This window comes from Apodemus sylvaticus, chromosome 4 (assembly GCF_947179515.1).
Source record: "Apodemus sylvaticus chromosome 4, mApoSyl1.1, whole genome shotgun sequence".
Classification (NCBI taxonomy): Eukaryota; Metazoa; Chordata; class Mammalia; order Rodentia; family Muridae; genus Apodemus; species Apodemus sylvaticus.
Genome location: NC_067475.1, coordinates 132,348,168 through 132,363,811, shown reverse-complemented (window position 1 = coordinate 132,363,811; position 15,644 = coordinate 132,348,168). Strand labels below are relative to the sequence as shown.

At 37.3% G+C, this 15,644-nt stretch overlaps 1 protein-coding gene across 4 annotated transcripts in view; it reads left to right on the top strand.

The window, feature by feature from the left end:
- Spata5 (spermatogenesis associated 5) overlaps window positions 1–15,644 on the top strand; it is a 164,771-nt gene that overhangs the window by 96,998 nt on the left and 52,129 nt on the right. The gene's annotated exons all lie outside the window — the stretch shown is intronic.

The window sequence follows — 15,644 nt, the reverse complement described above, 5'->3', positions numbered from 1 at the left end:
AAGCAAAACATTCAGTCTCACTCTTTGTTGTTCTCATACAAGTCACCCCCTAAATTAATTGTCTACATTTCTTTTGGCAGTATATATTTGAAATATGTAGACTGTTTTGAAAACCATAGTATAGTGTAAAAATATCAAATAAATATTCCTACTAATAGAGAGTCTGAGATAGGAGAAGCATGATTTCAAGACCATTATGTGGCACACAGCAAGACACTGACATATACAAAGAAGCAGAAAATATATGTGGATTGTATAATATTGGACATATTTCTCCAATTACCAAATTAGACCACTTGGTGACGCAAACAAATTTCTAATTCTTCATATTTTTGAATTTCAATCGATTAGGATATGTTTCATATTAGAGAGATTAAAGAAAAGCGATTGTTACTTCCAGTTATTTTTGTTGTTAGAGGTGGGTGGGATTATGTTTGTGTTGGTTTGTTGAAAGATTACTTTCTTGCTTTTTCTAGGGTGTAGTTTCCCTTCTTGTGTTGGTGTTTTCCATCCATTATCCTTTCTAGGCTGGATTTGTGGAAAGATACTGTGTAAATTTGATTTTTGTCGTGGAATATCTTGTTTTTTCCATTTGTTGTAATTGAGAGTTTTGCTGGGTATAGTAGCCTGGGCTGCCATTTGTGTTCTCTTATGGTCTGTATAACATCTATCCAGGATCTTCTAGCTTTCATAGTCTCTGGTGAGAAATCTGGTGTAATTCTGATAGGTCTGCCTTTATATGTTACTTGACCTTTTTCCCTTACTGCTTTTAATATTCTTTCTTTGTTTAGTGCATTTGGTGTTTTGATTATTATGTGACGGGAGGAATTTCTTTTCTGATCAGTCTATTTGGAGTTCTGTAGGCTTCTTATATGTGCATGGGCATCTCTTTCTTTAGGTTAGGGAAGTTTTCTATAATTTTGGTAAAGATATTTACTAGCCCTTTAGGTTGGGACTCTTCACTCTCTTGTATACCTATTGTCCTTAGATTTGGTCTTCTCATTGTGTCCTGGATTTCCAGGATGTTTTGGGTTAGGAGCTTTTTGCTTTTTGTGTTTTCTTTGACTGTTGTGTCAATGTCTTCTGTGGTATCTTCTGTACCTGAGAGTCTCCCTTCTATCTCTTGTATTCTGTTGCTGATGCTTGTATCTGTGACTCCTGATCTCCTCGCTTTTCTCACTCCAGGGTTGTCTCATTTTGTGATTTCTTTATTGTTTCTAGTTCCATTTTTAGATCCTGAGAATGGATTGTTAAGCATGACATCAAGTACACAGAAGTAAATGTATGATCTTAATTATTATGTTTGATAGATTGTAATTTTTTTACTGTATTTCCAGACCACAGTGTTAAAACTATTATTTTTCAAAGGTCGATAAATTTAAGCAAATTCTATAATTAATTTGAGTAAGGAATCTAAAATAAAATCTCTTTCTTTTGTTCTTATAACTAACCTCTCTGCATCTGGGAATTGTCAGGAATCACAGAGCTAACAACTACTAGTTCTGTGGAACTTGTGTGCCACGGAACTCTAAAAGTTCTGTTGCAGAATCTTTGGGATAAAGTACTAAGACAATGTGAAGTATCCCTGGCAAGCCTTTTGATTCTCCTGCCTCTTTCTCCAAGTTCTAGGATTACAAATGTGTGCCACTGTGAGTTGTATCTAGTTACTTCTTTTTTATTATTTATTAATTTATTTATTAATTCACATTATATCCTGACCGCAGCCTACCTCCTCTCTTCCCAATCCTGCCCTGGTACCTCTATCTTCAGGACTATGGGTGTCCTTTTCCACTGAGACCAGACAGAGTAGCCCAGCGAGGGGAAAGGGATCCAAAGACAGGCCCCAGAGTTAGAGGCAGCATCCACTACAATTGTTAGGGAATCCATAGGAATACCAAGCTTCACATCTACTACATATTTGTAGGAAGGCCTAGGTCAGGTCTACATGTATGCGCTTCGGTTGGTGGTTCAGTCTCTGTGAGCCCCTGTGGGCCCAAATTATTTGGCTCTGTACTCTGCTATTAAAAACAAGGACATAAAATTTGCAGTCAACTGGATGAAACTAGAAAATGTCATCCTGAGTGAGATAACCCACCCAGAAAGACATTCATGTATATACTCACTTGTAAGTGGATATTAGTCACAAAGAACAGAATAAGCATGCTATAATCCACAGACTCAGAGAAGCTAAGTAACAAGGAGGGATTAAGGGATGGTGCTTGAATCCCACTCAGAAGAGGAATAAAATAGACATTAGGAGTAGATGGAGAGTGGGAAGGAGTTGAGGATGAGAGACCTGGGAGAAATAAGGGGAGGGGTTATCTCTGGAACAAGCCAGAGACCTGAGATGGGGATGACCCTAGTTGGAACTTGTAGCAGGTGATTATATGGAGCCTGAAGTGGGCACCTCCTGTAGCCAGGCAGGACTTTCAGTGGAGGGAGACTGATACCTACTTATAAAACCTTCAACCCAAAATTTGCCCTGCCTACAAGATGGACAGGGATAAAGATGGAGCAGAGATTGAGGGAATGGCCAACCAGTGACTGACCTGACTTGAGATCCACATCATAGGAAAGAGCCAACCCTGACACTATTAATGATACTCTGCTATGTTTGCAGACAGGAGCCTAGCATGACTGTCCTCAGAAAGGCTTCATCCAGCAGCTGGTAGACAGAGATGTAAAGACCCAAAGCCAAACATTAGGTGGAGCTCAGAGAGTCTTGGGGAAGACTCAGGAAGGACTGAGGGAGCCAGATGGCCCAAGGACACTGCATCTAGTTACTTCTGTCAGACTACACTAAGAGATACCTATTGTTTCATAGTTCACTATGCTGTTCTCCTCCCACTCTCAGATTTACTCTTTCATTTTTTTATATATGAATTTTTGTAAGAGATCAAGGATGGTTGGGGTGACCTTATAGATAATACAGCCTGTATCTATACATTGTATCTCTCAGCATCCCATTCTTCACAATCCCAGACAAGACCCTGAATAATTCTTTTTCTTCAATTCACATACAAAAATAATTCATGCCTTCTACTTTTAAGCTCATTGTTTCTAGAAAATGTTGAAATTTGTACATTAGGTAGGGTTATGAACAATATAGCCAGCAAGTATGCTTAATTTTTATAGTTTATTATTCTAATTTCCTTATCACTAGCTTGACCACAATTCTTAATACATGGGTAGTTTTAAAGACTCAAAAGTTTATACATATATAAAATGTAGACACATTTTCAGCCTGCTTTAGTCCCTTGGCATTCATTCGGGAACCCCAGGGTCCTATCTTATCTATCGTAACTATTTGTAAAACTTTCTGTGGTATGGGTAGTCTGGAGAGAAAAATGTTCTATCAAGGAGCAATTTTACTAGGCAGGAGGAACATTCTCAGGAAGTAAATGCCACTCCTCAGAATGCCCGTCATCTAGCAGATGCTCCTTCAGGTAATACCTGTCTCCCCTTCTCGCTCTGTTCTCTCTCTCCTCTGCTCCCTAAATCATTTATTTATTTAACTTTAAAGAATCAGAAAATTATTTCTCTTTTCTTATTGAAATTTAGGGTAAAAGTAAGATCATCTATTTACACGGCACCAGCATACTATATTGAATATTTAGTTTGGAAACCATTCCTTCTGGCTGTTATAAAAAAAAGAAACATCTCTAATAAAGGGTAGGTAGCTCTCTATGGCTGGAAAAGAAAGATTCATTTTACTTCTGAGTACATTTTTGCACAATAATATAAATTTGTTTTCATGAACAGGTTGTATGTATGTGTGTATATTGTAAAAATCTGTTATCATTGTTTCTATGTATACATAAACCAGTTATGTATATGTTAAAATACTTCAAAAGGCTTCTTAGCATAGCCATTTGACAGAAACATCCCATAGGTTTGTAACAGGTAATCCACTGTCAGAAGCTTCTGGTTCTGTATTCCACTCATTAGCATTGTTGCCTTTACTATTAAGCTCCCACATTTAGAAAGGGCAAAATGTGTACAGATAACTTACATTCCTAATGTTTTACCTTTCTTAAAAGACAGAGGAAGACACTAACATAATCTACAAATGATTCCCCCCTCTGCGGCCACCACCTTTGGGTAGGGGGAGCCGTTTGGTTGGTTTGGTTGGTTTTGGTATATTGTGTTTTTTGGTTAGTTGGTTGCTTTTGGGGGAGAAGTGTTGGTTATTTAAAAAAAAAAAAAGCTTTATGGATATCTATGATTTTAAAACTTATTGATGTTTTTGTGAACTTCACATCATGCACCCCATTCCCACTCATCTCCCTGTTTCTTTGTCTCTATCCTTGCAACCTCTTCCCTACCTCAAATTTAAAAAAAAAAAAAGTCAAAAGCTGTAGTATGTCACTGTGTGTCCCACTATATACCCTTCTGTCCACACCTCTTTACTTGCAAATGTTCATTGCAATGAGTCCGTATTCTGTTTTAAGGCTCTTGCTTCTGCTACACTGTCAATACTAGATCCTCACCAGGACTTCTCTTGAATATCCTGTTGTTACCATGTGTCGTGGAGATCCTGAATCTTTGAATCTGCGGGATTGGCCTTTTCATGTGCTCCATCAGTTCATAAGTGCTGTAGTTGTTGGGGTGGATCTGTGCTGAGTTGGTCAGCCTGCCAGCTCTCCCAAACCTTCACCACCAGGGGGAGCTCTCCAGCACTGTCTTGCCATCTCCCCCAGCTCAACCAATGCCATAGCCATCAATGGGTGGGGCCAAGTCATCCTCAATGCTGCTGCCAGGGGGAACGTTACTATGCTGTCCAGATAAGGGGTAGAGTCAACTCTCCTGTTCTCATGACTTGGAGGCCTGCTCTCCCACCTGCTGGAAGGGGTGAGGGGTGAGGGAGTCCTTAACATCACCACCCAGTTCTATGAAGATCTTATATTTTACCTTATACCTTAAGGTGGTAGCACTAAGGAATATTAAGATACAGTTTTGAAATCAAGGGTTGAGGGCACAGAATCAAAAGTGTATTCAGTTTCTTGTTCGTATTCTTCTGACTGTTGACATTTAACCTCTTTAGGCTCCCATTTTATTTACCTATCTACTACTTCTGAGTGTTCCGAAGAAGATTGCATAAACACCACAGGAAAGAACTTAACACAGTAGAAATATGCAATGAAGGCTTGGTGGCATTATAATTATTGCTTCATGCTCCATCTACTCTACTTCTTAAATCAAGTGTGGAGGAAAGGCACTTCTTTCCTTTGAGTTAAAGTCCTCATCACTCAGCTTGTGTAGGGATTCTCTTTTCCTTCTTTGAGCTTTCACTCATTTGTATTGTGATGCAGTAGTTAAATATGGACTTTAGAGCAAGACAGACACACTCCAGTCCTGGCTTCACCACTTAGAGTATCACTTTAGGCAAGTTAGGTACTTTGTAAAGTAGGGGTAATAATCGTGCCCCATTTTGAGGCTATTAGCTGGACTAAGTAGTTATTCTTTGTGAAAAGTTTAGCATAGTATCAGGAATCTGGAGACTTTCATGCACAGATACTATTTTTGCTCTTGATTATCATAACCCAATATAGCCCCTTCTCTCTTAACCATAGCATATGAATGTAATAGATTAGTGAGTCAGGGGGTGGCTCTCCTAGACACAGAGGTGGAGCCATTTGCTCTGATTTATGCTCCACCCGGGAACTGAGCCCTGAATGTGCATACAATTGGCTAAAGGAACATGGAGATACTTGGGTTTCTGATCAGTTTAAGCAGCACACCTTTTAATGTTTACTTCTTTGTTATACACAATGTGTTGGTATGAGAATGTCTTTATATTTTCTGAGTAAATATAATAAAACTAAGAAAACTCAAATTATTTATGCTAATGTAATAAAAGTTTGTTGTGAACATTAAAAACTTAAATCATTAAAAGAAAGTAATTCCTAAATTTTAGTTAGATCAAAATTTGGTAGCTGGAGAGAGATAGCTTCAGCCAATAAAGTACTTACCACAAAAGCACATAGGACATGAATTTGATAGCCAGAACTAATAAAACATGCCAAACATGGTGGTATTTGCTTTTGATGTCAACACTAGAGATGCAGAAACAGTAGGAACTTTTGGCTCACTGGTCAACTCCAAGCCCTCAAGAGACTCTGCCTCAGAAAGTGGCAATGCGGATAGCTGAAGATCAGTAATGAGTAATGTCCTTCACTACAATATGTGTGCATATTAATACAGAAATAAAGAGATCCTGTAGGAACACTGGCAAATGCATGTAATCTCAACCAGCTTTTAAAGTTGGAACAAATAAATTACTAAAATAAGTGTTCTCCAGTGTGTGTGAAGGGGGCTGTTTGTGTTTAGAACATGAACAAATACTCTTCTGTAACTTGTAAACAGAAATGTGATCAGGGTGTAGAAGAGATTCAGAAAATAAATTTTTCGTCTACATCAGTGGTTTGGGGAAAGGACCTGGAATCTGTCCGTACTACAGCTCATGGAGTATAAACAGTATTGCTCCAGCAGAGACTCCTGGAGGATTGTCCTGTCTCAGGATGCTGTAAGAAACACAGGGGTGGGGGGTTGGGGTAGAGAACTACACTGAGAACAGGTGTTCTTGCTCACTACCACCATCCACTTCCATTAACAGCCTGTGGGTGTATTGATTTTGAATACCATAAAACATATAAATATACCAGGAATTTTCCTACTTTTCTCTGCCTTCTGGGAATACTTCTTTACAAAGTGAGTTTTATAGGAACACTTGAAAGATTAGTTGTGTTGTTTTTCTTCCTTCTGTGGCTTTTGAAAAAACAAGATTTCTGTGTTATAATGGGAAGAATTAAAATAGTTGTAGGTAAATGGCAGCTGGGCTTTATGAAAAGACCTGCCCTTTAGATGTAGGTGAAGACATGTCCAGGAGACTGAGTTGTTCTTGTTCGCTTTTCACCCTTAAGGCTGCAGTGCTCTGAGCTGCATTCCTTCTGAACACCTGCTCTCACATGCATCAAGTCTTTTCTTGCACAGTACTATAGGGTTTTGCAGACCTGAGCAAGCCCAGCATTAGACAGAAACTTTCAGATTGATTGATTGGTTTGTTTTAATACAAATATATGCTTATATGCTGGCACACAGAAATATATTTTTAAGAATTGTTTTTCAAAGAATATTGTAACCCTAGCTCCTAATGTTGTCCCTGGCAGGTTGTAGACACTCAGCCATTGTTAATAGAATTGATCTGTTTTGAGAAGCTTCAGGCTGGACAGAGCTATTAGCTTTTGGATCATGAATTTAAGTGCTGGTTAGAAGGAAGCTTCACTAGCACTTGAAAATGAAGTGGCTAGTAAGGGTTCAGGTTCTGATTGGTAGGCATTGTTGTCTTTGCAGAATCATGAGCCCATTTAAAGGAAGGTTTGTTTGTCTTTATCTCCTGCACAGTGGAGAGCTATTATCAGAACAGGTTGATGAGTTAAGACCTTTGCCCTGAAACTGCTAGTCTCCTTGTTTCAAGTTGTGCTTCATTCCTATATTTCTTACATACTGCATCCTGAACCAGAAATCAAACTTCTCACATGATTAAAAATCCTTAATAATTTTCTATGAACTGTGAGATTACTACCTAACATGTGCAGTGTCATGCCTATGAATTTTCCCCACCTGCCTCCTTATCCCCATGTTCCTGAGTGTCCTCCACTGATGTTTCTTTCCCACATGTATTCATCATTTGTCATAGATAGAAAAAACTAGATAAAATCACTCCTTGCCTGTCTTGGTCTTCCTGACGCTGAATAAAGCAGTTCCTTGGGAGTGGTTTATCCCTACTCTGACTCGTTGTCATGTGGAATGCCTTGCTGAAGGCCTGCATGCTGCTGTACATGTTCTTAGTGCACCTCACCTTCTCAACATGATGAACTTCACTTTGTGATTTAAGGCCTAACTCTTTGGCATTAGGAAATATCTGTGGATATTTTAAGTATATTTGACCATTTTGTTTATTTCCAGACTACTTTAAATAAACAAATCTTAATTAGGTATTTTTGGACCCAGTTGTAATAATATAGTTTTAATGTTAATTACCTACTATACCAACAATGATTTTTGTGCTTATTGAATTTTTTATATATTTATTTATGTGGGGGTAATCCCAGTGGTGGGGATTTGAGTGAGAATGATCCCCATAGGCTCAAGTGTTTAACATGTTCACTGATTAGTAGAACTATTTATGAAAGGTTAGTAGAGATAGCCTTGTTGGAGAAGTTGCATGTCATTGAGGGGGACTTTTTGGTTTCAGAACTCCAGCCATTCCCAGTGTCTCAGCCATGTGATTGTGTCTCAAGATGTGAGCTCTGATATTCATCCATATCCATACTGTTCCAGTACCATGCCTATTGCCATGATGGCCATAAAGTCTAACTTTCTTAAACCATAAACCTCAAATTAAATATGCTTTCTTTTGTAAGTTGTTTTGGCCATGTTATTATATCACAGCAATAGATAAGTAATTTGTGTGTGTGTGTGTGTGTAAAAATGTAGGCATACATATGCAGAGAATAACATTTATAAGAGTCAGTTCTCGTCTTCCACTGTGTACAACTCAGGGGTCTTTCATTCTTTCATTCCTGACTTTATAAAAATCTTTTTTTCTTTCTAAGCTGTCTGAGTTAATTTTTGACTTTTAGCAAAGACAAAATTATAATGAATAATTTTTTCAGATATAAGAAATAAACCTCCTTTTCTCATAGATTATATTTTCTATTACTTTCAAATATACCCATCTCCAAAAAAAAAAAAGTACGCGTGTGTGTATACTCTAAAACTACACACTCCTGAGAATTTCTGATCTGAGTAAATTATAAAGTAAGTGAATTATAAAGAAGTTTAGAGGTTTAAATTATTTTTCTGAACATATGGCTGTTAAATGATACAACTAAAATGTTAATTTAGGTAGATGGATCTTTTGTTCTCATTAAAGTATAAGTTCAAAATCCAGTTATATACTCAAAAGATTCAAAGAATTTTTTTAAACAAAGGAGAATGCTTGAAATTGAGCTTCAAACAAGAGATTGTGCTTGCCTGACACCTGGGTGGAGGAGGAAGTTATCCTGAGTTGAGAAGCCGGTGTATGAGGACAGCTAGAAAGCCCTATGGCGAATTTGTAAACTTGGTACTTATGTGAAGTGGGAGCTTTACTGGGAGAAAGGGAAATGGGCTGCAGACTGGGGCCTGATTAGAAAAGAAGAAATGTATGTTTTCAATGAAAATGATCACTTGGAGGGGGGGAGAAAGTATTGGGGAGGGCAAGACTGCAGGCAGAAAAGCCTCCATCCAGCAAGGCTCCAAGAGGCTTTATTGGCTTGCTCAACAGAGTGAATAATTATTTAGTGGTCCATGAATGCCATGCTTGAACAGATGAGTGAATGTGGTTTCTGCCATTCCTTTCAGTTTGCAGTCTGTTGGGAAAGACCATAATTAAACAAACAAATAGAATGAAAAAGACCAAGTAGCTATGATGTTGGTAGAGACTTGGTAGTAGTGTTAACCACATGTACTACTATGCTAGATTAGTAGATTCTCTACTATGAAAGAGAAGTGGGAAGGATAAAGCTAAGGTTTCTTTGAAACAAACTAGACCTATTACATGTTACCCTGTTCTGGAGTTTTCTTCATGAATGGTGGGTGCCTCGTTGGTCTTTTTGGATTGAGGGGCGAAGTCCTGGCTGTTCTTCTGTCCTAGAGGAGTGTATGCCCTGTTCTCACATACCCTTTCTCATAATCACTGACCCAAGCCAGTGGGTCTTGATTATATTGGTTTGGTTTGGTTTGGTTTGGTTTGGTTTGGTTTGGTTTGGTTTGGTTTGGTTTGGTTTGGTTTGGTTAGGTTAGGTTAGGTTATTCAAGACAGGGTCTCCATATGTAGCCCTGGCTAACATAAATTCATAGCAATCTTCCTGACATGGTCTCCTGAGTACTGGGATTACAGATGTAGTAACACCATTCTTAGTTTTAGAGTGTTTTAATACTTTGAACTACATGCATGCCGGGCAGTGATGGCATACGCCTTTAATCCCAGCACTTGGGAGGCAGAGACAGGTGAATTTCTGAGTTCGAGGCCAGCCTTCTTTACAGAGTGAGTTCCAAGATAGCCAGGGCTATACAGAGAAACCATGTCTCGAAACCCATCTCCCCCCCCCCCAAAAAAAATCAAAACAAAACAAAAAACTACATGTGTATTTTCCATACTGATTAAATTTGAATATTAGATAAAGTCCATGTGTTAAATTTTAGGACTTAATGAAACAGAATGGAACTTGTAACTGCCATTGGGTTTCACAAGAAACTTGTAATGTTTTGAGTTCTTTATGTACAAATCATAAAGAGAAAAAGTATTGGTTTTATAAAGAACATGTTTATTAGGTGATTATGTAATGTATGCTATGGAGGATGCCATGTTGACCCTTAGAAATGGGGTCTTTTTAAGTCGTCTAGCTCTGGTAGAAAATACTTGCTTAATATGCACAAGGCCCTGAGTTCCATCCCAGTACCATAAAAAACATACCTGCAACCATATGCATGCACACACATACAAAAGGTCACGTCGTGATGCTGCAATTCCTTATTTAGACACTAAAGCATAATTCAGTGACTCCCTTAAATGGTTTTCAAAGGTGAAAACTTAGCATATCTTGAGTATTTGAGGATTCCTATCATTCCAATGATTAAGATACCATCGAATAAAATTTAAAAAAAAAAAAAAAAGATACCATAACAGTTAAAGTTGATCCCTTATATTAACCTGGGGTTCCATTTATACCCACATAACAGATGTGGTCTGTAAAACTATGCATGTACAGGTGTAAATGCAAAGTGGAAAAAGAAAGGAAAAAGCAGCTTGCCTTGTGATTGTTTTTTTAGTACTATTTGGATGAAGATGCTACAGTATCCAAAGTGAGTTTAAGCTGGAAGGGTCCAATATTAGAAAAGTCCTGGCCATGCTGATTTCACGGTGCACTCATCACTCTGGATAGATCTACTCTCATATCCTAGAACAATACTTAACATTTAATTCATTCAGAGTTCTACAGGAAGGAAGGCTCTTTCCTGCTCTTTTTAAAGCTTGACTTTTACTGGCTACAGGACTTGACATGCACTCAGCCTGCACTATCCTAGAGCAGCTTTAGCTGAACAGAACATAGGTGTATGTTGGGCGATCCAGCACCTAAGCAATGTTTATGTTCTGTATTCTTTGTTATGTCGTTCTTTTAAGCATCAGAAAGCAAATTTTAAGCTTCCAGGGAATGTATTAGTTTTTAGCAGAAAGGTTTTTTAAAAAGCCTCTTTATAGCTGTTTTCCCAACAGCTAAATAGGGTCCAGTCCAAGTCACTATTTGGGCATTGAGGAAAGACTTGCTTCACTTTGCTTTGTTTTACTTTGCCTAGTGTTCTTAAGTTTTATACCTGTAACTCCAGCTCCAAGGGATCTGACTCCCTCTTCTGACTGCCTTGGGCAACTGCACGCACGTGTTCATACCCACACAGAGACAGATGGACAGACGGATGGACAGACGGACAGACAATTAAGAAACCTTTTTAAAGGAAGCATGAACCTTACTGTTTATTAACACTAGCATGAGATAAAATGCTACTGACCTATACATTATACATAAAGTTAGCAGACACTAAGCATTAGCACTATGGGTTAAATTGAAAATGAAGAAATGCTTGCTATGGAATTGAAACAGTTGTAATAGTTGTCACTTGTGAGAGAAAGACGATCTCTATTGCTGTTAAGTTTATTATTTCATAAATACAACAGTTCCTCTGCCTTTGAATTTTGCTTTAGTTATGTGTTCTTATAAGGTACATAGAATAAACTAGATCTATTGTATATGGTTCAGTTTATGTATAAACTTGTAAAACCACCTCTAACCAAGTTAAAGAATATCTCATGTGAGTTCACTAAAAAGATTGCTTTAGCCACTGGCAGTCCATCTTTCCCTTTATGAGGTACCATCAAGACTGCTTTGTTTCTTTGTCACTTGAGATGTCATATAAATGTAATTATATAGTATGTGGTTTGGGTGGTTAATACTGGTTGTTAACTCAATAAGAAGTATCTATAGTCACCCAGAAGATAAACCTCTAGGTGTGCCTATGAGAGATTTTTTTTGAGATGGGAAAACCACCTTAAACAAAGAAAGAGAACTTAGTATTCCATCTCTGCTTTGTAACTGCAGAGTTTTCTACCTGCACCCAAGTTCCCAAAATAACATCTCTGAGACTTCTTATATATGACTAAATGCCTAGGCCAATAGCTTTGGCTCATTTCTGCCAGCTCATAACTCAGTTATCCTGCTTAAACTGGTCAGGTCATGCCACATGACTCTCCTCTCCTTCTGTTTCATGTGAAAGTCCTCGGAGTTCAGGGCAAATCTTCTCCCCCACCTGTCTATCCCAATAACACTCTCTGTACCATAACTTCCAGGTAGCTATTTCCTGTCTAAGCTATTAGAACAACAGCATTTTATTTGCAGGTGATACTCCATACACTTCATAAGAGATTGACTCTACACTACTTCCTGACTAGACTACAAGATGACAACTGTTTCAAGCTCCTGCCACCAGAAATTTTTCCTACCATGACAAGACTGAAGCAGCATCTTTTCATAAAATAGTTCCTTCATTATTCAGAATCAATATGGAGCCTTCTACCATCCTATTCTCTACAGTTGTAGCCTCATTCTCTCACCCTGTCTTTAGCAGCTAAGTTCTCCAACGTATTATTTCGAAGAACAGAATATAGTTCTGTGGTAGAACACTTGCCTAACGCATACATGACCCTAAATGGAATACCTCATACTAGAAAGGCATAGTTGCTTTCAGTATCCTCTGTCACCTGAATTTATGTATAAATCTCAGTTACCTTTTCACTTTCTTATTTAAAAGATCACATTGAAATTGTATGCAATCTATAGATAAATTTTGGAATAATTATGTTAGTAACGTTGAATTATCTACTTTACAAACATGCCTTAACTATTTATGCCTTAACTACTCCTAATTTCTCTTAGGAGTATTCTGTGATTTTCTGTGAGAAATTACTTGCTTATTTTTTTTTAAAGATTTATTTATTTATTTATTTATTTATTTATTTATTATATGTAAGTACACTGTTGCTATCTTCAGACACCAGAAGAGAGTGTAAGTTCTCATTACAGATGGTTGTGAGCCACCATGTGGTTACTGGGATTTGAACTCAGGACCTTCAGAAGAGCAGTCCGTACTCTTAACCTCTGAGCCATCTCTCCAGCCCTACTTGCTTATTTTTATTTCCAGGTTGTATTTGAGTCTTTTGATATAATTCAAGTAAAAGAATTTTTATTGTTCATTATATAGTAGCAACCTATTTTTAAAATACTAACTTACACTGTGTAGGCTTGATATAACTGTTTAATAGAATTTTATTTATTTAACTATTTTAGAATTTCCATATAAACATGTTTCCAAAGTCTTTTTTTAACTTACCTTTTTACTGTACATGTTCTATACACCCTCTTTCTTCCTTACTGCTCTATTAGAATCCTCAATACAAGAGATGATAGGTAGCATTTGATATTTCAAATGTTAAATACTTCTCTAGCTGCAGGTACTCAGTAAGTAAATACCTTTTCTCATATTAAAGAAGATCCCTTCTATTCTCAGTTTGCTGAGAGTTTAGTGTCATGAATAGGTCTTGATTTGATTGCCAAGTGCTTTTTTTCTGCATGTATCAAAATGATCATAGTTTTTCTACTTTTTAAGTTAGTAGTTACTTAAATAAATCAGTAATTACTTAATAAATATTCTGATTAAATTTCAAATACTAACCCAACCTTTGGTTCCAGAGATAACTCTGACTTGGTTTTGATTATTTATCCATTTTGTAAATCAGATCCTGTTTGCCAGTATTTTGAAGATTAGGTGGTCTGTGTTTATCATTCTTCATAATAATATTTGCCAAGTGTGAAGTTAATAGCCTAACATTATAAAACAGTTTAATGAGTATTCCTTTCTGTTCTGAAATGGTTGTATAATTTTAATGTTTGGTTGATTGTGTTGGTTTGGTTTGGTTCGGTTCTAGCCATTGAAGCTAGCTCTCATTTCACTTAACATGGGGTTTACAAAGTTACCCTGGCTAGTTTTAAACTTCTCGTGTGTTCTAGATGGGCCTTGAACTTCCATGTGCTGCCATGACATCTGAATGCTCTCATTGTGGGCATTTGTCACAAGACCAGCTCTAACATTGCCCTTTCTGAATATACCAGCAGTAAGAATGATATTTTTAGTCTTTTTGCAAGGGAAAAGAGTCTACAGTTTTTGAAGTATTTAATTTCCAGGGCTTTTCATTTTCTTGTAGAATATTTTGTCTTCTACCTTGTATCATTTACCTTCAATCTGTAAAGCTTTTTGACCAGTCTTGTAACATGTATTTCCTGAAACCTTCTTGTTGTTCTTTATCTGAAAATAACTAGGTTTATCCTTCATTATTGAGTAGGGTTCTGGGTAGCATTTTTGGCTCAGCACTTTGAAAATGTTATTCTCCTGATAAACTGTGTACTGGATTAGGGAGTCTTTAGTTGTTTACCCACTCTAGTTGGCAGCACGAACCTAAAAAATGAGAATGACTAAATGAGTTGGCAATAGCCAACTTTGTTCAGAACATCAGAGAATTTATACTCTGGGAGTCGCAAGCCACAAGTGATAAAAATATGTTTTCCAGAGAGGCATATGAATGATAACAGCTGAAGTAAACTATCCACTATACCTGGGAAGAGAATGAAAACACATTCCAAGAACTGTTCTGTGTTTTGAAGAAACTGAATTCACAAATTGTTTCTTGGTGTTTTCTCGCAAGTCCTCAGAATTCTTCTCCTACAACTTCATTCGTGGACTAGGTTCCACTGATTATTGATGCCAGTGTCCCATGTGTGACCTGTGTTCAAGATGCTCTTTAGTTGAAGATGTTAGCAGTTAGACTGAAACACCTTCCTTTTATCCTGTTAGAGCTCTTTACTGTGAATTTGTGTTTTGTCTATTTAGAGAAAATTTGAGGCCCTTAGTTCTTCAGATTTCACCGGGGGGAGGGGGGGTCTCCAATTTTTCTTTTCCTTCTAGAACTCTGACTATAGCATAGTAGACCTTTTCATATTATTCCACAAGAGTGATCTTTTAATGTAAATTTTATCATCTCAGTTTTCTTCTTTTAAGCATTAATAGTAGATTTTTTTTTTTACAGTGTGTTTTTGCGTGTCTTTCTGACCTCATTTCTTACCTCTTGTTTTCATTATTCACTATGCCTCAGACTTTCTTTCCCGATATGTGTCACTCATTTTCCTTCGTATTTTGATCTTCTCTTTACCTTGAATCTTTTTCCAACAGTTCTACATGTATCTAGCTTCTTTGAGTATTTGTACAAGGCTTTTCTGATTGGCCCATCTAAATGCTACTCCATTCCCTCAAAAGATACACACCTATTTCAGTACCTTTGTTGAGATGCCATATGCCATAAAATTCACTCATTTAAAAAACTTTTATTGGTTCTTATTCATAAGTTTATATAATTGTCACCACAGTTAGCTTTACACATTTGTTCTTTTTCTCAATACTGAAGCTGTCTGGCAAGTAACACGTGCCCAGTAAAT